Here is a 22353-nt window from a genome sequence, read left to right on the forward strand (position 1 = left end):
ATGAATGAGGTAGAAGAAGCATATCTCACACATACACACACACAGACACACAGACACACATACACAATAACAAGACTATCATAACTTCCTCTAGTCTTCATATGAGGAATATTTGGGAAAGAAATGGTTAAAAATGTATGAACCATTTCTTATATTGGGATTTTGTTAAATGGCTTTACTAAAGCTTCAAATGAGTCTGGCACAAACATTTGTATAAAATCTCTAAGTTGAAGTAGTCCTGTATTCTTTTGGTTTCACTGCCAGGAAATAGCTGATGGTTATCTTGCTGTAACAATTCCTACCCCGGAGAAACTGAAAATTCTATTTATGAAGAAAGGAGAGATGGTGCAGTAAATTTGGTAAGTTTGGAGAAAGAGTACTGCTCCAAACTTCCCCAGCTTTGACTGAGATCAATGCTTCATGTTAGCTGAAGATACATGAAGGTCAAGGATCTACAGGCAGTCATCTACATTGACAGTGGTAGAATGTTTAGAAAATGCTTTTATTCCTGCATTCATTAATTCACTCAGTTTGCTGAGCTGAGACCTGTGAGAGATGCAGAGATCAATGAGATGGTGTTTCTATGTTTCAAAACTTTCACAGCAGTAGGAGAAAGAAGATATCTTCACAAATACAACACATATAACAGAGTTTGAAAAGGGTGTAGAGCTTAGCAGAATAGGTGTCCAATAATTATTTTTTGAATATTTGAACGTGTAGATAATTGTTTGGATGAATGAATACATGAATATATGATGGAGTGCCATACGAGAGGTCATGGGGGTTCAGAGAAAAGACAAATTACTTCTAATTTTGGTGAGATGAGAAGTGGAAAACGGATACAGGAGATTAAGATAAAATATAAGGTAGAGTTGGTGTTTGTGCAACATTGAATGATTGTTAATACTAGCTCAGGTGAGGATGAGAGTAAGGAAGGTCAGTGTAGACAGAAGAAATAAGAAAGGCTTAGAGACAAGAATTCATTTGAAATAATTTTATTTCTGTTTGCCTGAGTGACAGATGATATTTTTAAAAGAGGAAAACCACAACTACACACCATTTACAAAAATTAAAATAGATCAATGACCTAAATACAAAAGCTAACAGCTATAAAATACGTAGAAAAAAATGTACAAGCAAATCTTCACAACATTGGATTTGGTAATGGATTCTTAGATATGACAACATAAGCATGAACAACAAAATTTTAAAAATAGCTAAATTGGACTACAGCAAAATTAAAGATTTTTGTGCATCAAAGGACATTAATAAGAAAGTGAAAAGAACCTACAGAAGGCAGGGAAATATCTGTAAATAATATATCTGACAAAAGTCTGGTGTCTAGAATATACAAATCGCTTAGAGCTCAATAACAAAAAATAAATAAATAAAAAATAAAAACAGCCCAAATTTAAAAGGGGAAAGGAGTTAAATAAATATCTCTCCAAAGTACATGAAAAGATGTTCAAGATCATTAGCCATTAAAGAAATGCAAATCAAAACCACAATGACATGCCACTTCATATTCACCAAAATGGCTATAAAAATAAATATATATTGGCAAGAATGTGGAGAAATTGGCACCCTTGTACATTGCTGGAGGGAATGTAAAACCTTTCAGTTGTTATTTAAAAAGTAGCTTGGTGGTTTCTCAAAAAAGTAAACAGAATTGCCATATGACCCAGCAATCCCATTCCTACTTATATATGCAAAAGATACAAAACAAGGTACTCAAATACATGTACATACATGTTCATACCAGCTCTATTCACAATAGCCAAAAAGTGGAAATGACCTAAATGTCGATTAATGGATGAATGGTTAAACAAAATGTGGCATATCTATGTAGTGGAATATTGTTTGGCCATAAAAAGAAATGAAGTTACTGATACATCAATAAAACTGGAACAATATGCCCTGCATCAAAAAGTCAGACAAAGGTCAGTAATTTGACCTGCATAATGAATTATACAGTCAAAACTGTATAATTTCATCTATATGAAATATCTGGAATAGATAAATCCACAGAGAGAGAAAGAGTATTGACGATAGTGGCTGGGGAGGAGTAAATGGGAAGTGATAGAGTTTGGATGTCTGTCCTCTCCGTATCTCATGTTGAAATGTAATCCACAGTGTTGGACATGGGGCCTGATGGGAGGTGTTTCAGTCATGGGGGCATATCCCTCACGAATGCCTTAGCACCATCCCGGTGGTGATGAGTGAGTTCTCGCTGTGAGTTCATGGGGCATCTGGTTATTTAAAAGAGTCTGGCCAGGCGCGCCGCGCGCGGTGGCTCAAGCCTGTAATCCCAGCACTTTGGGAGGCCGAGACGGGCGGATCATGAGGTCAGGAGATCGAGGCCACCCTGGCTAACATGGTGAAACCCCGTCTCTACTAAAATACAAAAAAAAAACTAGCCGGGCGTGGTGGCGGGCGCCTGTAGTCCCAGCTACTCAGGACGCTGAGGCAGGAGAATGGCGTGAACCCGGGAGGTGGAGTTTGCAGTGAGCGGAGATCGCGCCACTGCACTCCAGCCTGGGCGACAGAGCAAGACTCCCTCTCAAAAAAAAAAAAAAAAAAAAAAAAAAAAAAAAAAGAGTCTGGGATCTCCCGCTTCTCTTGCTCCTGCTCTCAACATGTAATGTGCCTGATCCCCCTTCACCTTCCACCATGAGTGAAAGCTTCCTGAGGCCTCACCAGAAGGAGATGCTGGCACCATGCTTCTTACACAGCTTGCAGAACCATGAGCCAATTGAACCTCTTTTCCTTATAAATTACCCAGCCTCAGGTATTTCTTCATAGCAAAGCAAAACGAGACTAACACACGGAGTAACTGCTCTGTAAGTATGGGTTTCCTTTGGGGTAATGAAAATGTTCTGCAACTAGAGCGAGGCAGTTGAACAACATGTGACTATACCAAATGCCACCAAATTGTTAACTTTAAGCTGGTAAGTTTTATGTTATGTGAATTTCATCTTGATTAAAAAAATAAAGAAGAGGGAAAAATTTAAAATGGAGGGTAAGTTGGATAACTTTTTATTCACTGCCAATGAGATAAACATCCAAGGGAGAGTCACTCACTATAGGTTGCTGGTTAAAAGAATGACATGATCACCTCTATGCTGGGGGAGGTTTGAAGCAGCTGCAATGTGTGGCAGAGATTGGATGAAGTGACAGGGAGCAAAGCTACCTTTTCACAATTTAAAAACTAGTTCTGCAGAGGTCTGTAAAGGTCCAAACTATGCTGGCAGCTGCAACAGGCATGGAAAAGGTAGACTGAATATCAGAAGTTAAGAAAGTTGTATGACATACTCAAACCAATCCATCTAATCAATCTACAGTGGGGGTATAATTTGCAGAGAATGATTCCAGTTATTTTTTTTATATAGTTGAATAATATTGCCTAAATTGACAGAAAAATGCAAGTGGAATGGCTCTCACTGGAAAGCTGTGTAGAGGGTTATTCCATTCACTCATGTGCGTGAGGCATATGATAGAGCAATCACAATTGTTATCATATTTTATTATGCACCTCTGAAAGTTTCCATCATTATACTCAATTTCTTCTCTCAAGGTGAAGAACAAAGGTACTCTCTTAGCAAATATTTGTTGAGTATACACAATGTGCATAATGACAGAGTTCAAAGACGGGGAAAAGTTGGGCTTGCAGTCTAGTGGAAGGTAAGTCAACAGGAAATAATAATGTAAAAAAAGGGGAAGGATGAGGGTAAGTTCAGTAAACACCAGATATGGGAAAAGATACCTGAACCATCTGGGATATGAGCAAAGGCAGGTGGGGGTGGCAGGACAATGGGAGTGGAAAATGGTGGGAAGTCTTCTGCAGAGGAAGTCACAGCTGAGACCTAGAGGACAAGACCTATTAAACAGAGTAGGGCAGGGTTGGGAGTGGAGGAACCTCCGTGATTTCCATTCAGGTACCTGAGTTAGCAAGAGAAGTGTTTCTGTAGCAGGAGCCTGCTACCAACAGAAAAAAGAAACAAGTGTCTTTACCTAAAAACTGGCAGGCAGGTTTTATCCTGCAGGTGGCAGAACTTATGTCAGCTAGAAAAGACAGTATGCCATTTGGGGGTCTTATAGCTGCCTGGACTTGGACTGTCATCAAAGGTAACTAGACTGGGTTCCTGATGCTGGGGAGCCCTCCCCTGTAACTGTCCCAGAAAAGCTACTCCTGATTTACACTTGACTCACATTCACGTCACAAACTCTTTAGTGCTAATTACACAAGGATTTTTATATGGTTCCTTTCAATGGTTCTATCTAATTGGGTTTCTATCTTTTCACTATATTGGATTGCTTTTAATGTTTACATTAATTAATAATGTTTTTGCGTATTTATTTTTTCCTCTTATATTTTACTTTTAAATGAGGAATAGGAAGCAGAATGATGTTGAATATGATGAACAGCTTTCAGTTCACACAAATTAATCATTTCCTGCCTAAAGGTTGTTTTTTTCCCCACCAAGTCCCCACGCAGCATAGTAATCCTATTAGAAAAAATAATGTTATTTTGAAAAATATCGAAATGCCTTCTTTTAGAAAGAGACTCAAATAACTCTTTATTTCTAGGGAAGACTTTATGCCAAGTCTCTGATAACTTTTCCAGTCAGTTTCCAACAAACTCTCCATTTCACTGTGGGCTATGAAACTGGCTTTTCTAGTTTTAACTATATATTTCCTTCCCTACTTACATATCAGTTGGTGGAAATCACCATATCCTAGTTATGCTCTACATGTGGGTTATGGATGATTTGTTTGCTATTATTTTGAAATGTATGGCTTTTCAGAGAAGTTGTAGGAAGATTCAGATTCAGGGGGCCACCAATAGCCTATAAGAACCTACACGTTCTTAAAATATGACACAACTTGTATTCTAAGTTCTAAAACTGAACTGAGTGGGGAATCTTTGAGGAATTAGGAATTTCTTTACAAATATTTTCAAGTATAAAAGCATTAAACCAAAATATTTATTTCAAAACTACTGTAAGTTCTATGTTGACGGTGATGGTGGTTACATATCAATACTGTAACATAGATTTTTAAGATTATTGACCAGTTGCTGTAATGTGTTAACTTAGAAATAAGCAGCCATTTTTACTTTTTGAGTAGAAATTTTATTTTTTGTAGGTACCTCCTAAAGGTGAGAACTTACCCCAACCACGATAAAAATGGAAGAAAATATATTTCTGATGCTTTGAAAAGTAACTCTCACCAACTGTGTTTTTCTCAATACCTTTGCTTTCCCTAGCCCATCCTCTTCTTCATTCTCTTTCTGTCTTAATTCTGTAAAAGATGCTTAACTTCTTCCCTCTTAACCATTATATCTCTCTTACAGGTATCAGAAATCCTAGTTGGGGAACTGTTCATTCCCATGGAGTGTAATCATTTTTTTTTTTTTAGATTTGAAAGTTGTTCTCAGTCATAAAATGATTAATAAGGCTGGCTATATTAAGAATTTATGGCTATGATAAAATTTTATATATTTGGAATCATAAACATAAATGTAAAATAGCAGACAGTGACTTCTTTACCTATTATCTGTAAGGAAATCATTTCCATTACACAAACATTGTCACTAAAAAAAATTTACATTCTGAATAATTAGTTACATTTCTGTTAGATGTCTGGATATTCTTTTAATATTTTCTGCTTTTGACTAATGCTGTTGGGGGGGAAATAACTTGATTCTTCTCATCTCATTTTAGACAGTGCTAAATAGAGTTCATGCCACTTGGCTATAGGCTTAAGAGTGATACTTACAAAGAACAATAGACTTTGTCACATTTCAGCATTATAAAAGGTAGGGAGGAAAATAAGGGAAGGTTCAATTCTTCCTGCTTTTTTTTATTCATCAGGCTGATTCTTTCTTTATGATAACTGCTCTTGTAGCTCCTTTTTTGCTTCCCCAGTTGTTCAATTCTTTCCCCAAAATTTTGTCTATATAGTAACAATTACAACTCAAATGCTTTCAGCCCACCGTCATCTTCCTGCAGGATTCTCCTACCTCTGGTCTTTTTGGGGGAAAGAGAAAATATTTATTTTTCCTACTGAGTCATTTCTATTCTGCACCTCTTTCCTAACCCCATTAGAGACTTCTACCCCTTGACTGGCAGTCACCTCCACCCATTCACACCCCCAAAAACAATTAAATCAAGGTTAGGTATAACATTTTTTACTGGAGAATTGAAAAAAACACTTAAACTATTAAACATTCTATCTTCAAAATTCTTTTCACCATCCCCATCACGAGAGGCTGTTTTCTGAGTGTCCCCTCTACTTGGGCAGATTTCTGCCTTATTGCAAAGCCTCATCTGTCCTTTTCACTTCCAGGCAGCTCCCCACTGTCTACTTTATTTTATTTAAAGCCAATTTACCAATCTTCTGTTTTGCTGTCTCCTTCCAAATCCTATACACATTTACTCCCAAGGTCAGCCTGTTAAGATATTTTCTTAAACAAAAGACTCCAGAGAAAAATTAAGCCACTTCCTTAGGGGCAAAGGCAGTTATGTTATTTGTAGTTTTAACTAGCATTTTTTTCTCCCTGTTACTTTATGTTATTCAACAAATAATGTATTCCTTTACATCAGAGTCATCGTAACCAAAGACTCAATGAATACCCTTAAGCTTTAGAAGTGCTTTTGCAAGAGAAGAGATTTATAACAACCTAACTCAGGGTTAGAGGAGATACAACAGTGATGAAAGAATTAAAATACTCATTTTCTGTTTCAGTATAAACCAGTTCAGGGATTTTAAAAAGGCAACACTTCTCTTTTTCCATTTCTGAGGTGGAGAGGTGCAGAAGCTTTAAGCAGACTGTGACTAAGTCATTAATGGAACAGTACACTAAATAAATTAAATAAGCAAATGCCTTGTAAAAGTACAAGGCAATCATGGTTATGATTAGAGAAGCTTAGATGCAGAACACCCAGAGAGAGCACTGACGGAAGTATTAAAGATGCCATATGTGGCCCACCTGGCTGTGGAAAAAAATCTGAAGAAACAGTCAAATGAATAAATCAGAAAAGTAGATCAAAAAGAAACTTTGAGAGTGAGATCAATGTAAGTAAATTAAAAGAGAAGAAAAAACCTTTTATATAATATGACCAAGATTTTGAGGGAGCCAGCTATGTAAAATGATAATAGGTTTTTTAAAAAATACCTATTTGTATCAAAAGTCTTTCCTACGTATAATCAATTACTGTATTTATAAGTTTTCTTGAAGTGTAGCAGTCAATCAGTATGGATTCTTGGTGACAAGCAACAGAAATCAACTCAAAGCAAAAAAAAAAAAAATATTGAAAGATGAATATCTCAAAGACTTGATTTGAGGGGAGGACACTGCAGAATGAGTTTCAGAAATGGGTACTACTCAGGGAGAGGAGGTGGTTAAAGACCTACCACTGAAAAGCTTGATTCAGATGCTGTCTTTGGAACACTCCCAATGGGCACTCAAGTCTCCTCTGATGCTTCCACCGCCACTCTGGAAAATTTCTCACCATTTTTCTTCTTGAGATTTAAAGTTCAAAGTCTCAGACAAGAACATCTTGTGGGCTGAGCCTATGTCACATGACTGGTTCTAAAGACAGAAACAACCGTGTCTCTTACCACAGTTCATAGACTGTGCCTGTGTGTGTTGGGGACGTGGGGCGGATTCCTCAAATACTGAAGCCCCTTCTCCTTGCCCCCACCACCAAGTAAGACATATCAAATAGCTTCCATGAAAACGGAATGTTTGACAGTGCATTCAATTTAATTTAGTTGGATTGATGAATGGAAATAGCTAGAATTCAGTTTTCCTGATTGATCTTCCATCACAAAACGAAGTTGTAGGGTGATGGCTGGGGGAGGAGAAAATTGAGGTGGAGAGGGCTAATGGTGAAGGCTCTATAGTCCAAGATTTAGATCTCAGTTACAACATTTACTATCTTTGAACATGGGTAAATCTATTACAGCTTCATATTGGTGATGTCAAAAACAAAAATAAAAATCCTATTTACCTCATAGATTTATTCTGAGGATGAAATGAAAAAATGCATAACACTCGCTTACCGTGTTGCCTGGAATATGGGCAAGTGCTCGTAAAGTGTCAGCAACTATTACCACTTAGACTATGCAGCTCCACTTTCCTCCCACCGTGGCACCAACACATGCATTACCAGGACAGCTACTTTGAATAAATGACTAAATTTTTATACTCCTCTTTCTTCCAGAACTGAGGAGAATCTTGATACCAGGCTTCTGTGTCCAGTGATCTTGAATGCTTTCTGGAGTTTGTCTAGTTACCCCTCTTTAACACTCAATCTCCTCAACATATTTATCTTGTGAATAAAAGAAATTCTGCCTTCATCTGTATTCTTGAGTTCCATATTTGGTTTAAAAGAAACATCCCAACAGCCCTTTCTAGGACTAGTGCTTTGTTTTATCTTGTGAGCCATTTTGCCACCAATCTCTAGCATTCTAGTGACTGGATTCTACTACCATGACATCAGCTCAGAAGCCAGATGGACTTGGCTTTGAATCAAGCTCTACCACTCATAAGTTGTGTGACCTTAGACAAGTTAGTTAACCTCTCTAGGCCAAATTGGCATCATCTGTATAATAAGGATGCTAATGAATCTGGCACGTTAAAAATGCCTTTGATTGTTATCTCAATAAGTACACTTAACTATGAGTAGTCCGAAGCTTCTGTCAGGATACCGTAATGGAAAAGGCTCTATGGCATGCTCTGATCAGAGGTTACAATAAATTAATGGAAGATATAACGGTTAGTGACTCTGTAAGAAACTAAGATTTAAGATCACTCCATTCAAGCACTTTATAAAATTATTGTAAGACCAGTGGAGAGAAAGCCCTCTTCCAACCTCAGCCAGGACCATGTGGATCATAATGGGAGATACAACAGCAAGATGACAGGAAAAAGGACAACATCACAGTCAAACCCATGTAGGATTGAAGCCCAGGCTCTCTCAGGCTTTGGGATGTGTCCTCTCCAAAGAGATGGTCTCAAACCTGGCTAGACAATGGAATCATTTGAAGACTTTTTCAAAAACACCAATCTCCAAGCCCCATCATCAGAAGTCTAATGTGGAACTGCATTAACAGGGAAAATAAATATAGTTTAAAGTATAATTTAGGATTAGAAAGGAAGAGAGAGAAGGAAACACTATCCAGGGAAGTTACTGATCAAGATCATCTAGATCATTTGCCCACTTCCTAGAAAGACCCTGAAATCCATGCAGAAAGATAAAAACCCTAAACAAGTTCTTATGGGTTCTATTGTTGATGTGTTTCCAATAGCTCAAAACCTTTACACTTAAGAAACTCTTACTAGAGTTTAATCTAAATCCCTCCTATTGAAAGATAAGTCCCATTATTTCAGCTCAGAGCCTGTTTAGCTCAGAGGAAATAAGACTTGCCAGCAACACTCAGATGTTGCCCCTCTCTTGAAGTGTCACCCAAGTTTACATAAGGTGAGTTCCTTTCATGCTTGATGAAATTGAGTCACCATTTCTGCCAGGCTGTCCTAGAAATCAGCTCACAAGCCACTCGAAGCAGCATCCATCTTGTCTCCTAAGCCAGGTTCTGCTGTGAGAGCAAGCATCTCTGTCCCAAGGGCCATCAGGTAGATGGGATGGCAGGACCCCACATTTTGGTTTCCACTCAGAGTAACCATTACACTGACCACAAGTCCCTGGTGGTAGCCTGACTTTATTAAAACTTTTCTGCCAAGCCTGGGAAATGAAAAATGAGTCTTTGGCAATGTCCAGTCTGACTCAGTGTGCATTTAAGCCAAAGCATGAAATATAATAGCCACTGTTACTGAGCATCTAATTTATGCCAAAAATGTAGTAACAATTAAAGGAGAAAATTTATGTACACAGCATACTGCCAAGCACATGGTAATCTCTATAAATAGTGACTACTATAGGTGTTACTGCTAATCCCAAAAGTGGCCTTGAAAGGGTGCCATGATTATCCTCATTTTACAAGGAGGAAATCAAGGTTCAGACAGGTTCCATAATTTGCCCAAGGTCATACAGTTTGTAAATGGCAGAGCAACCATTAAACTCGGGGCAACATTTTAACAATGGAGCCTTGCCCAGGATTTAGAGAATAAGGGCAGTTGCAAGCGTTTGTGGTGGTTTCCCATGACTGGGAAGGAAAATGAATGGAGAGATCAGTGAATTACTTCCTTTTCTTTTGCATATGATCAATACCTTAAAATTAATCCTGCAGTAGACTATTGGTTTTGGGTGTGTATGTGTGTAAGAAATACATATCAAATGTGATTCACTGGCTTAGTGATAATAGTATAGAAGGGCAGGTGCTGAATTGAATTGAATTGTAGCCGTAGCACAAATTGATCACATTCTTCGTGAATATCAATATTATTCATTTCAATTCTCAAAATATTTATTTTAAGGATGTATTATATGTTTGATAGTGTGTGCATGTTCCTTAGAGGATTGAAAATAATATATTGCAGAGCACCAGCACTTAGAAATCTTTGGTGTAGTTAATACTTACTGTGAAACAAAGAGTCAACGAATATAAGAAATTGCACAATAAAATGCTAAATTAATCATAAAATTAAATACCCAAATATATACTACATAATTTCAGGATGAATGACCTGAAGGGAAAAGAAAGAGCTGGACAGTTATCAAGGAAGGCTTCATGAAGGAAGAGTTGGCTACAGACAGGCACTCAGGTCTTTGAAGCAAAATGGAGAAAAGGGTGTGAATTTCATTTTCTTCAGTCTACGTCTCTTAGGTATCAGCCTGAGCAAAGCACTGAAGTCAAGAATTTTTTTATTCATTCATTAACCAAGCAAATGTAATAGGTGTTAGATTTCTGGTAGGGAGAGAAATAAGCATGATACGTACAATGACAATGAAGAAGCTTACTTGGTAGAACAGAGAGTTTGATAGGAGTTGTTAGGAAACAGACACAGAGGGCAAAAGTCTGGACACCCTGAGAGACAGAAGTCAGTGGCTCATGAGAAACTATTCTAAAGTTTTGAAGAAGAGAAAGATACAATGAAAGTGGTATTAGAGAGAAATGAGTCCAGAAGCGGTACTCAGGATCCTTGGTGGCAGGTCAGTACACACATGCACACACATATATAATCTGCTTACTTGAAAAACTGGTTTGGCTATGCTAAATCTTCAAGAAAAACAGTATTTAAACATGGCAATGGATACACTCGAAGGCAAAAATGGTCCATAATCCCTGACTCTGGTTTTCACTTGGTATCAGATAGCCCCAGTCTAGCCCCTTTCTAGGAAATTTTTTGTAATCCCTTCATCAAGCATACCATAGGTTGGGTTTTCCATTACCAGTAAACAGAAAATACCAAGAAGTTTTTCATCTGCACCCAGAAATCCATGTGGCTATAGAGGGGATTATTTTTCTCTTGGGGACATAAGGCAACAGGCCAAGAAAGGAAAATCCTTTCCATGAAACAAAGAAAAGTCAAACAGTTTGTTGTGCTTCACTGCTAACAAAAAAAAAGAAAAGAAAAGAAAGAAAAAAAAGGAGAGATCAAATCTTATATTCCTACTGTCAGACCAAAGGTCTCAGTCTTTAAGGAATCTATGACACTCAAGCTAATTAGAATAAATCTGTCCTAAACTGTAATTGCTTTCATTACATGAGAAAAAAAAAAAAAATCAGAAAAACTCTCTAGCGGGAAAATGTGAAAATTGCCAAAGAATCGCTTTAATTTTAGATTATCAGGAAGAATTTCACACAGCAGCAAACATAATTCCACTAAAGCTGCATGAAAATAATATCTACCTAAACAACTATAAATCTTTTCTTGCAAAATAACAGTAAATGCTGTCGTTCTAATGAATAAAAATGAAGTTTAAATCTATATCCAGTACTAGTGTTGGCTTGGCTGCTATATCCAGTACTAGTGTTGGCTTGGCTGCTAACAGAGCAGGTCTCAATTTTAGTTTATGGCCTTATTGCTCAGCTCCAGGACCTGTGGATTGGCTTTCCTATTATGAGTGCATCAAATATGAAAGCAACCTTCCCAACCATCAATCACTTAAAGGAAAGGAGATGTCTTAGTGGGGTGCAGTGGCTCATGCCTGTAACCCAGCGACTGGGGAGGTTGAGGGCAGGAGTTCAAGACCAGTCTGGGCAACATAGCCAGATCCTGTCTCTACAAAAGAAAAAATAAAGAAAAGATGTCTTACTCTTAACCAAAACACTGCCTATTGGCACACTAGATGTTTCAGCCTAGTAGAAGTGGGCTGGCTGAGACTTCAGAATGTGTCTGTAGCATCTAAGACCACATTGTTCTTTCCTGATGCTCCATAGTTATCAATAGCGACAGTGCCAGACATGAGAATGTGGTTAGGAAAAAAAGTTCAGAAATGCTAGACAGAAAAATTCATTATAGCCAATCTAACAACTACAGTGATTTCACTAGTTTGGTTTTACAATGTCTAGAGAAATGGAAATTATCACTCAGAATGACCCCTAGCCAACTTTTACTAGCCACCCTAGCTTGTTATACAGCTACTCCTACAATTGCTCTTGTAAGAAGGTGACATCGAAGGCAACTACGGGTTGATGAACTAAAGAACTGGCTTTTGCTCTTTGCGACATTGATAGCAATTGTGTGGGTAGAAAGGAATTTAGATGATCAGACATTACCACACCACATGCTTTTTCTCTGCTCTCTGAATGGTGACTGTAAGCTGATCAACAAAATCTGATCTTTCTCTTACACAGTATAGACAGTGCTGAGCATGTCCCCTCCCATGGTTCTAGGATCTAGGTTTATTTACAGTTAGGGGTGGCCATATCACTATGCTTTTGGCAAAACAATGTAGGCAGAAGTGATGGATGTCTTTTTAGTCTTATAATGAAATGAGGCTGTGCCTTAAAACCATGAACATATCTGTTCCATGCTCTCTTTCTTTTTTCTTCTTGCTGCAACCCAGACAGGGTAGCAGTTCAGCATTGTGATTGCCCGAGAGGATGCCTGTATTAGTCTGTTTTCACACTGCTATAAAGTAATACCCGAGACTGGGTAAAGGAAAGAGGTTTAATTGACTCAGTTTCACATAGCTGAGGAGGCCTCAGGAAACTTACAATCATAGCAGAAGGGGAAGCAGGCACCTATTCACAAGGCAGCAGGAAAGATAGCGTGAAGGAGGAACTGTCCAACACTTAAAAACCATCAGATCTTATGAGAGCTGACTATCACGAGAACAGCAGGAGGGAAACCGCCCCCCATGATCCAATCACCTCCCTCCCTCAACATGTGGGGCTTACAATTCAAGATGAGATTTGGAAGGGGACACAGAGCCAAACAATATCAATGCCAGAACATGAAATTAGCAGAAATCTAGATACCAAATTAACTTCAAGGAGTAGAGTCACCCTACTGACCTGCAACTATCCTCTGAGCAAGGAACCGTCTTCTATATTCTTTAAGACTGTCTCTTGAAGTTTAGTTTTATCCCAAATAATATGCTCTACACAGCCTAGATATCCACATTTGTCAGTTAATTAACTTTATACTAATTTATTAATTAAAAACAGCTTTGAATATTCAATACCTTGCCATTCTGGACCAAAAATAAGCAAATTTCATTTGTACCTGTTAAACAAACTTACGTGAGCTGTACTTTTCCAGTGATATATTTTCCTTGAGGCTGTTCCCTTCATCTGAATGACATCCTTGAACATCTGCAGTTGTTCCAAGTTATCATAAGTTTTGAGAGGAAAGAGTATACGACAAAGCAATTTCTTATTTCAGTTGGAATTATAAGTGAACTAGAATAGACCAGAATTTTAAGAATAATAATAAGGAGGTCCTTGCCCTTTGAAATATTAAAATGCTTTCTAAAAAACTACAATCGTTTTTTAAAGGGAGATACTGGCCAGGGAATGGACAGATGACAAGATGAGACAGAATGCACACACACATATATGCACACACATATATACACACACACATACACACATGTATACACAGATACATACATATACACACACACACACACACATATATATACACACACATACACACACATATACACATACACATACATATACACACACGCACACACATATATACACATATACACACACGTATACACAGATACACATACATATACAGATACACATACATATACACACATGTACACACATATATATGCACACACATACACACACGTATACACAGATACACATACATATACACACACATGCACATATAGCACACATAAAGTCATATATGCATATAAACACACACATATATAGCACATATATACACACGCACTATATATACACACACATACATATATGTATATATTTATAGGTTAAGGCAGCATCTCAGATCAAGAAAAAAGAGTAGGTGTTGATGGTGCTGGAATAACTAGTTTTCCATTTGGAAAAAGCAGCAAAAACCAATCTCTACCTCATTTTATATAGCAAAATTATTTCCAGACCAAAAAAAAAGCTTACATGAAATAAATAAACAAATATCAAAGCATTTATCACAGGAAAATGACAAAAATTTGGAAAATGTATACAAAAGATATCCATGTCTTTAAGACATCTAAAAGTCAATGTACACACTGGCATACAGAGCAACAAATGTATACCATGTTTACAAAGGTATACAGAAGATATCCATGTCTTTAAGACACCTAAAGTTCCTACAAGTTATTGAGAAAAAGAGGTACCCATGGGTACCATAGAAACATGAACAAAGGATTAGAATAATCACATCACAGAATAATCGATTAAAATTGACGGTGGCCATATAAAGATTTCAGCTTCAGTAGCAATTCAAAATTTCAACTCAAAACGAAAATGAGAGGTTATATGTCAACTATCAGATTGGTAAGAAAATACATTGCACTAGCAGGGCAACATGCAGATTGGAAAAGTGAATGCAAATTAAGGTTTATGGAACTCGCCTCCCACTGGGACCACCTATGCCACGACAGCAGCATGTTTTCCACAGACCTATAGAATCTCTAAGTCTCCCCTGTGTTCTAAACTCTGGGGCTTAGATGTGCCTTTAATTCACACCTATAGTTACCTATTATTTTTGCTATTCCTATCTGGGATTCTAGGTTCTTCCTGTTGCTCATAACTATACATATGATTAGGCACATAAGATGTTAGAGAAATACCACCCACTGTCAAATAATGACTTCCTTTCTGCTAGAACTAAATCACAACTCCATAAACAAGGTTTCTTGGCTAACTGGGAAAAGAAGGCTTAAGGAGTCGGTATGCAGTTGGGATGAATTGCAGGTCCACATGAGAATGCCACTGGTGATTAGGTCACCTCTACTTAAGTATCCTCCTTCTTACTTTACCCCTCTTCGGATCATCTGCCTGCAAGACAGACCCTCCTTCTTTTCACAACGCCTTTCACATTAGACTGCATTTGTCCGATTTGCCATTTTCTCGGGACAAGCAAATCAATCGAACTTATCCCTATTAATGAGGTAGTGGGTGTATCTATTACCTCTATTCTTAATCTAACCAGGTGGTTCTAATGGTGGCACTTGCTGGCGCCGCGGCATGGGTGCTCGGCCCTGGAAGCAGATTCAATCACCTGAGGATGACATCAAAGCCAATTTCTTTCTTTTTTTTTTTTTTCTTTTTTGAGGCAGAGTCTCACTCTGTTGCCCAGGCTGGAGTGCAGTAGCGCGATCTCGGCTCACTGCAAGCTCTGCCTTCCGGGTTCACACCATGCTCCTGCCTCAGCCTCCTGAGTAGCTGGGACTACAGGCGCCCACCTAATTAGTAGTAGTGGTGGTGGTAGTAGTAGTAGTAGTAGTAGTAGTAGTAGTAGTAGTAGTAGTAGCAGCAGCAGTAGTAGAGGAAGAGACGGGGTTTCACCGTGTTACCGTGTTAACCAGGATAGTCTCAATCTCCTGACCTCATGATCCGCCCACCTTGACCTCCCAAAGTGCTGGGATTACAGGCGTGAGCCACCGCGCCCGGCCACCAGAGCCAATTTCTAACCAGCAAAACCTATTAATTCAGAATATCGGGCACTGGAGCTTGGGCACACTTTGTTTGTTGTTCGTTTGGTTTGGTCTGAATGCTCCGAAGGTGATTCTAATGTTAACGTGCAGCAAAAATGGTAAATCAATCCCTAGGGCAGTGGCTCTCAAAATGTGGTCTCCAAATCAGCAGCATCGGGATCACCTGGGAACTTGTTAGAAATGCAGATTCTCAGGGTCCACCCCAAGCCTACTGAATCAGGACTCCAAGGGTGAGGCCCAAGACTGCTTTAGCAATGCCTCCAGGAGATTCTGACGCGAATGCTCAAGTTTGATTACCACTGCAAGAGGACAGTCATTCCACGATATTTTGTGAGTCTTTCCTGTGCCCAGGCACTCTGTATATAAAGACAAAATGGAAGTGAGCTTCTAATTTGGCATGGTATCACCGGGAAAGAATAATGATGTACTTTAACAGTCCAGAGGAAGAAAGGATTAAGCCTCACTGTAGGAAGGCTTTCCACATAGCCCTTTCAGCAGCCTCTCAAATTATTACGCTGCTTTAGGATTTGAGGGTGACCATGGACAAGGTAAGGTCAGGGGGGCTTTTACAGACTACAGACTGGCGATCTTAAACCCCAAATGTCCCGTTTACTTTCCATCTTCTGATGACAACGATCTGATGAGAGTTATACAGCGTGAGCCCAAGAACGGGAGGTGTAATGGCAAGCGGCATTGCCTTCCGTTCCGAAGCCACTGATCAGCTCCACCCCACCCCATCCCCAGCGTCTTTCCGAAGTGCTTCAGTCAAGTTTTGCCCAAATTTAAGGCTCTGGCTTCACTCCCTGAAGCACAGCACTGAGCTGGCGGCCAGGGCCAAACCTAAGCTGGAGTCCAACAGAGCCGCCCAGTCACCCCACCCACTCACACCCCCTCCCGGGAACCCCCAGTGTGCGCAGTCCCTCGCCAGCCCTGGACGCCTTCACAAGGCAGCCCAGCTCCTCCCACACAACCCGGAAGGAAGGGTAAAGGACCAGCAAGAAGGGAGAAGAAGCGAAAGGGTGGATCTTCTGTTGTTTTCCACGTCCGGTGGACGGCGCCACTCCTCGGCCGCTTGCCCCGGTGCCGGCGGGCCTGGGCGCGCCTCCGTGGCCGCCGCCAGGCACGTCCTCCGCGAGCGCGCAGTGCCCAGCCCCGAGTGGGACGCGGGGACGGCCCTCCGCCCAGGAACGGACTGTCTGCGTTCACAACTGAGTCTGGGGCTCGGTACACCCAGGCTCAGGCGGGGAAACGGCGAGCCTGGCACTGGTGGTCCCCGCTGGCCAGATCCCACCCAGCTCAGCGCAATCTTGTACGCCGGGAGCCGCGAGCCCAGGAGAAAGGGACGCGCTAGCCCAGGAAGGAGGGCGGGGCTCAGGGGTGCAGGCACCTCTCGGCTTCCTTGCCCCTTTATTTCTTATCCCATTCCCTCTCCTCTTCTTTCTCCCCTTCGATCCTTCCAACCTTCCCATTCTTCTCGATCTTTCTGCAGCTCTCCTCCCAGATACTCACTGAAACAGTGGGAGAAGGAGCCGCCGCCCTGCTGCCCTTTTGACTTTGTACATTCCTGATAGCCCCTTCCAAGCTGGGTTGGAAAAGAAAAAGCAAAGGATCGGGCTTCTAGAAAGAGTCATACTCCATTCGCTCCCACACATGCACACCTGGAAACAGTAGTCCAAGAGAAACATCAACCCTGGGCTAAATGATCAAGTGATTACATCATTGCCCTTCTGTGATCGCGCACACACACCGCCAAGCAGGCATGCGTACATCCATGTGCTCACCCTCTGTGGGACCCAGCCGCTCCCCACAGATGGCATTTTATGTGCTGTGTCTTTCTCCATCAAATGGAGACTCTCCTGTCTCATTTTCCCCAGGGCCTGCCTGGGGATACATCCGCTCCACCACCACTTAGCCTAAGCCTGCACTTGTCTCTCCCTCTTCTCACACCAAATCTCGCCCCTTACCCTGCCCCTCAGTGGATATGTTCATTAAAAACAAGTAAAAGGAGTCCACAAACTTCTCACCCAAGGTAGTTATTTTATACTAAAAATTATCTTCTCTTTAGGTGTCAATGTGCTAATAACCATAGAGTCTCCAGATACACTCTATTAATCCCACTATTTCTCCTGAGGACCCTTTGACTTTGAGATCTTGCTGGCAGGGGGCACATGTGTGTTGAAAGGAATCAGACTAGACCCTGGGGTAACAGAAGTTAAAATGGGTACCCATAACTTAAAAACGTATCTCTGCTTATCAGATATTGCCCAGCACACAGCACAGGGTACCTTGGGAAAAGGTACTTAGTAGGTATCTTTTGTAGGAAGGAGGGGTTCTAGAGCAAGGTAGAGAGCAATGGTATTCCGTCCTGACTGCATATAATATTCACAAGGGAGCCATGTAGGTATCTGTGTGTGTGTGTGTGTGTGTGTGTGTGTGTGTGTGTGTGTGTACACAAAGCACCAGGGAATGGACCTGGATATATATTAATCATTTAAAAATATAAAAACCATTCTTATGCTCTGGGATGAAGCCTGGACATAATTTGGGGAGTTTTGTTTTGCTTTTTATTTTTTAATTCCTTTGGTGATTCTAAGATACCGTTGTGATTAAGAAGTGCCGCTAAAAGCCTTCTCAAAACACAGTTCCAAGACCAGCAGTATCATCATAACCTAGAAGATGGTGAGAAACGCAGATCCTCAGTTCGCACCCCAGACAGAGTGAATCAGGAACTCTGGAGGCGAGGCCCAGTAATCTGTGTTTCAACAAGCCCTCCAGATGATTCTGATGCACACTAAAGCCTGACAACCAATGAGGGTTGTTTGGTCTATATGGTGCTGCTATACCACCCACAGAGCTAAAATAATATGCATATTTTAAAAGAACTATAAATAAGCTGCAAACAGATAAGGCTATGCCCACAAAGCCTAAAATATTTACTAGATGGCCCCTTACAGAAAAAAGATTCCATTCTAGACTAGAGGGTCATATGGTGGGGGACCCTGTTATCCTACCAGACAATGGCAGTATGAGAGTACTGAGAAGTTTTGTGAATTAGTAAGAGACAGGAGAATGTATGGAAAGAGAATAGGAAGGTGTCCAGAGTAGAGAGAGGGAAAGATATTTTTTTCTTATTCATATAAAACCAGACTTGTTTAAAGGATTTGCTAAAATCACTGGAGGTCAAAGCAAGATTGCCCTCTTTTAGTAGATGTGCATTATTTATAAGCATCAAGCAAACAAGTATGGAGGATCTGTCTTTAATATGGCTTACGTGAGCCATAGCAGTTTTCCAGGTAGAAGCTGAAGCAGACTGGTTCCATTTTTAGTCGACTTCCAGCAGCTCTACCTCTACCCAAAACTGTTTGTGTGTAGGTTTGCTTTCCCTAGGAGCCCTTCAGTGCCTTGAAGACAGAAAATATAAGTTTTATTTTTGTGGTAGGTTGAGCCTGAAGCAGAGTGATAGGCATAGAGTAGCTGCTTACATATGTACATTTCAATCACTGTTTAAAAATTCTCAAGCGTGGTTCTCTGTAGGAAATAGTGCCAACTCTTCAAGTATGTGCTAGGTTAGATATGTGGGGAAACTACACCAATTATAAGGTAGGGAGGAGGCTAAAAAGTATATAATAAAGGCTACGAGGCATCCAAAATGGTGAACATTATATTTTACTTATTGTTAAAAGAAATAATGCCCATCTTTGATACAACAGGGTAACCATTCATAAACTGGGATCAATCTTTATCCATTCAAAATAAAGTTAGTAAAGCTTATTGCTGGTTAATGTTAGTGCTATTTGTTCACCTAAAAATGGATCACCTCCCTGCTCATCATTATTAGTAAGGTATGCAAACTAAATGTATACATGTGGATTTCCATTTTAAAGACTAGACTTATAGCATCCATTTTGATTGAATGATACTATTTCCAGGCCTGGATCCCAGCCATTACTAATACTACTTGGCTGTGGTGGGGCTAAAATGAATTCTATTAAAAGAGAAAATCCTAAGTAACAGATATGTTCACAAGTTACTCTCCATTTAGCATTCAATCTGTTTAAAAATATGTGATTCTTTTAATCCAGAATTAATGCAAAATTACTGCATTTCAGTACCGCATTGTGTGCTTTAATAAACTAAAATTTTTGCCAAAAACCTCATATTGTAATTTTTGGAAAGGGCAACCATTTGGGGCTTAGGTCGTCTCTCTCTGACAATGAAAAAAAAAGTTATTGATTCACAAACAAATATTTGTTTCCTCAAACTTATTCCTACCTCATGTTTCAAGGCCACTTCAAGTCATTCAGACACCTCACTTGCCATTAAATTAAGAACAGATGTAGCAACACCAGCATGATCTACTAGAGTGAAACCTTGTGCACTAGTCAGCTCGGGCTGCCGTAACTAAATACCATAGACTGGGTGGTTTAAACAACAGAAGTTATTGTCTCACAGGTCTGCAGGCTGAATCCAAGATAAAGGTACCAGCAATGGCTGGTTCTGGGGAGGGACACCTTCCTGGTTTGTGGAGGGCGACCTCCTCACTGTGACCTCACAGATGAGAGGGACAGAGAGAGTCTAGATCTTTTTTTTTTTTTTTTTGGCGGAGTTTTGCTCTTGTTACCCAGGCTGGAGTGCAGTGGCGCAATCTTGGCTCACTGCAAACTCCGCCTTCCAGGTTCAAGTGATTCTCTTGCCTTTGCCCCAAGTAGACAGGATTACAGGTGCCCGCGACCAGACCAAGCTAATTTTTGCATTTTTAGTGGAGACAGGGTTTCACCATGTTGACCAGGCTGGTCTCACACTTTTGACCTCAGGTGATCCACCCACCTCAGCCTCCCAAAGTGCTGGGATTACAGGTGTGAGCCACTGTGCCTGGCCTCTAGGTCTCTTCTTATAAGAATACTAATCCAGTCCAATCACAGCTCCACCCTTATGACCTCATTCAACCTTCATTATTTTTGTGAAGGTTCTACCTCCAAATATAGTCACACTGTGGGGCCAGAGCTTCAACACACAAGTATGGAGGGGTGGGCACAATTCAGTCAACAGCACCCTGATTTTTAAAGATGTAAAAATTCAACCTTGCTCAAGTATAGGGTACCTAGTTAAATCCCGTGGAAAGCAATTAGCCTATGAAGTCTCATTTACACCCGTGATTGTAAAAACACAAACTTGATTTGAGTCTTTAGCACAGTAATAAAAAAAGACTTAAAAATAACGGTATCCCTTTATGAAAATAATATGAATGTATGAAAGTATAGTTGAGGCTACCTAGGAGGTTGAGATGCTTGCAAATGCTAAAACATAACATAGTTAAGATGCCACTAAAGTGTAAAAGTTCACCAATAAAGATAGCAAAGACCATAATTTTATTGAAGTCCCACAAAACAAATACAATATAAAATTATCGCTCTAAATAATTTGATCAAATGCTTTTGATTAAATGCCTTTTTTTTTTTTCCTTTGACAGAGTCTCGCTCTGTTGCCCAGGCTGGAGTGCAGTGGTGTGATCCGGTTCACGGCCACCTCCGTCTCCAGGGTTCAAGCGATTCTCCTGCCTCAGCCTCCCAAGTAGCCGGGATCACAGGTATGTACCCCCATGCCTGGCTAATTTTTGTATATTTAGTAGAGAGAGTGTCACTATGTTGGCCAGGCTGACCTCAAACTCCTGGCCTCAGGTGATCCACCCGCTTCAGCCTCCCAAAGTGCTAGGACTACAGACATGAGCCAACACGCTCGGTCTGATCAAATTCTTTTGATCAAATGCTTTTACCTATGCTAATCATGATGTTTTGCTGCATGTTTGCACCCCATTTTCCCAAGGAAGAGGCAAATTACAAAAAAATAAAATTAAAAATATGGCAGAAAGTAAGATGTACCTTAAAAAAATACAAAATATGCCTCGAGGTCAATACAGATCCAGGCCTCTATTTCAAACTCTCTTATCAGTCACCATCTACTCCTAGGTATCTGTAACCACTAGTATCACACTAATATTCCTATGGATATTAGTTTGATGAATGTTTTTAAAGGCCATGGTTGCCCCCCGGGGGTGCATATTACTAAGATAAGGGTCTCCCTAGCTGGGACATACAGCCAACTACTCCTATAATCAGGCCTACTTAGCATGTTGGGCCTTCCCTGGCTGCCTCCTGATGGTCCTGTCAACACCTACCCAGTTCCCATACTGGACTGGCTCCTTAGTATAGTTCAGCTGAACAGTAATGAAATTCTAGGTTGAAAGATTTCCTTGCTTTGGCCCTCCTGCCCAAAATCAACCCCAAAGGACCAGATTAAATCT

General features: G+C 40.1%; 1 long non-coding RNA gene across 1 annotated transcript in view; it reads right to left on the reverse strand.

The window, feature by feature from the left end:
* Positions 1-22353, reverse strand: part of LOC104677770 — an 86313-nt gene that overhangs the window by 31825 nt on the left and 32135 nt on the right. The window lies entirely within an intron of this gene.

The sequence above is a fragment of the Rhinopithecus roxellana genome, chromosome 18 (genome assembly GCF_007565055.1).
Source record: "Rhinopithecus roxellana isolate Shanxi Qingling chromosome 18, ASM756505v1, whole genome shotgun sequence".
NCBI classification, from domain to species: Eukaryota; Metazoa; Chordata; class Mammalia; order Primates; family Cercopithecidae; genus Rhinopithecus; species Rhinopithecus roxellana.